Genomic DNA, 2,542 nt, shown 5'->3' with positions numbered 1-2,542 from the left:
AGCTCAGATGGGTCAGCAGGTTTGACTAGCCCACTGTTTGGTGGTCAACGGCTACTCGAGGAAGGGGCGAGGAAAGGGAAGGAGAGGCAGAAAAGGAGCGCGGTTATGAAATCTGGGAGTGGGTTGTCTACCAAAAAGGGGAGAGTGTCACCAAGAATAGCTGCACCATTTGCTTGACCATAGTTTCCTTACTCACTCTTCTTAATGAGGGTTAACTATTTTTGAACGGTTGGCATCCAACACCTTTTGGTTCGAATTTTGGGGGATAGTATCGATCAGTAAATCTAAGGCAATTACAATACTGATTCAGAGAACAAAGTTGACGGATGGAATCTGAAAGGGACTTCAACCACGAATACTAGGATTTTGATTTGTAGTGTTAACAAAAGTGGAGATCAATACCTTTTCTAATATTATAACCTGAACATCCAACACAACTATACCGTGGAGCTTTCCGCGACCAAGCAACTCGTCATCTAAATCATTTCTAACTTTTTAGAAATTGACTTTTCTTTTCACAAATGCCCAAACTGCTCTCCATCGCAATTCAAGATCAAACCTAACTCGATCTTGGTTTGCTTTCTTCGTGGAAAAACATCATTACATGTTTAAAATTGACATCCCATATCCTGAAGACATACGCACGGCAGTAGGTCTAAGGAAGCCGGCAAACTTCAGACAATCCTGATCTACTGTGAAAGGGCGTCTGCCCCTGGGAGTTTCATTTAGGGCTGGGATTGGCACAGTTGACAATTTCCGAAAGTACTCGTGGGATCTTTACGTGATCAACAGAACATTCAACGAGTGATATGCCAATAATGACAATTGGGAGCCCCGTCTTGTGGCCGTACGCTAGAATGTTTTGGTGCTGGCGTTTTGGATTTTCATGTGCCTGATCTGTTTATTAGTGGAAAATTGGGTAGATGAAAGATAGTGTGGACTTCTTTGTCCTTGACCCAGTTCCACTGTGGCTTGGCTGATGCTCCCTGGCCATTAATTAATAGCAGCAAATTGATAGTTCCAATTTTCCTCTTCCAGATGCCGACATACAAAGGTAGAAACACGAGAGACACGTTCCAAGATTCTGAAAAAATGTTCAAAAAGACATTTCAAATCCTATAAGGGTAAAATTACGAACACCTCTTGGCGTCCAAATAGGAATAAATCGGAGCAATATATTTATGCCTGTAGCACACCACCGACTTTCGTGACAACATTTAACCATTAAAGTATGATAAAACTCTAAAGGCAAGTTCAGCAAGAGCAATACTTTTCAAGTTAGTCCTCAAAAACTTGTGAAACTAGAACTTCTTGCCTTATAGTGGGGAGGTCGCTTCTTGAGGAATCTTTCTCGACATCTTTGCCTTCATATGTGAACAAAGCCGATCAAATATCACTTTCACACATTGCTCTTTCACACGAAAGGGCAACCAAAAAAAAGCAATATACCTCAACATAAAATTGAAAACAATCATCAGCTAGGGGACACACGGAGTTGAACCATGGACCTATCGGACTGCAGCCGATTGCTCTACCCACTGAGCTATATCCCCGCCGTGAGGATGAACAGATGAAGAGCTTTATCATAGATTTCAATGACATACTTCAGCCTGTTTTCTTCCCACACATGATGGACGACTCGTGTTCGCGACGACGTCAAACGAGCACGCCAGAGTCGCTTCTGCCCAAGCAGGTACCAGACCACAAGCCAGCAGAATAAATAATGCCCCATCTCCTCTCATTTCAATTGAATCCATATGAGGACTCCCTCAGTCCTCTTCAATTCATTATCGTCATATCCTAGGACTAAAGAATTCATATGTAGAGCGAGAGCGTAGAAAACATGTCTAAGATCTGCGTTAATCATGACCTAATTACTTCCTAATTGTTTTCTCGATAATGTAGTGGCAAACGATTTTGTCTTCTTTCCCACCGGCCTGACACTGCATATGCACTTTTGCTTTGGTGCGTCATGTCATGGAAGATTATTTTTGAAGCAACTCTTGAAAAGACAGCTTGCTACAGTTCAAGTCGCTTATAGAGCATACGCAAGAACAGCAATAAATAGTGTACATTATATTGGCCTGATAATGATAAACATTAAAATTTCACTTGAAATCGGTCTCTTATATTCGTAGGAAATACGTAGACGTTGTTTACTGGTAACATATTTCAACTCGCAGTTGAGCAAATTTTTACTTAGCCTTCCAGCCAGATCTGACCGGATCGAGTCCCACCACATGACCCATTACCTAAATGCCGCCCATGACACATACCTTCCTGTCAAATGGCGTCTGTACTTGTGGGCGGGTCCTTATTTGTTCCTGAAAACTGAACATCTTTTGGTCAATGCCATGTGTAATGTTACCTGTATACATATATCCAAATTGTCTTAATCATGTTTATGCTCTCACTATATTTATGTGCTTACGTTTCTGACCGTTTTGGCCTATATACTATGGTTGTCATATTTCGACACGTACTCTGCTAGTAATCGCACAAAAGGGAGATTGGCGAAAAAGTACGTTGTGATCTCTCTTCT

At 41.6% G+C, this 2,542-nt stretch overlaps 1 non-coding gene across 1 annotated transcript; it reads right to left on the bottom strand.

The window, feature by feature from the left end:
• Nucleotides 1-1,480: 1,480 nt before the first annotated feature.
• Trnac-gca (transfer RNA cysteine (anticodon GCA)) lies at nt 1,481-1,553 on the bottom strand. Its single transcript has one exon. It is a non-coding gene; the product is annotated as a tRNA-Cys (tRNA).
• Between the last annotated feature and the right edge of the window lie 989 nt (nt 1,554-2,542).

The sequence above is a fragment of the Tigriopus californicus genome, chromosome 12 (genome assembly GCF_007210705.1).
Source record: "Tigriopus californicus strain San Diego chromosome 12, Tcal_SD_v2.1, whole genome shotgun sequence".
NCBI lineage: Eukaryota > Metazoa > Arthropoda > Copepoda > Harpacticoida > Harpacticidae > Tigriopus > Tigriopus californicus.
The sequence above is the reverse complement of the archived record's forward strand: the minus strand, read 5'-3'. Positions and strand labels throughout refer to the sequence as shown.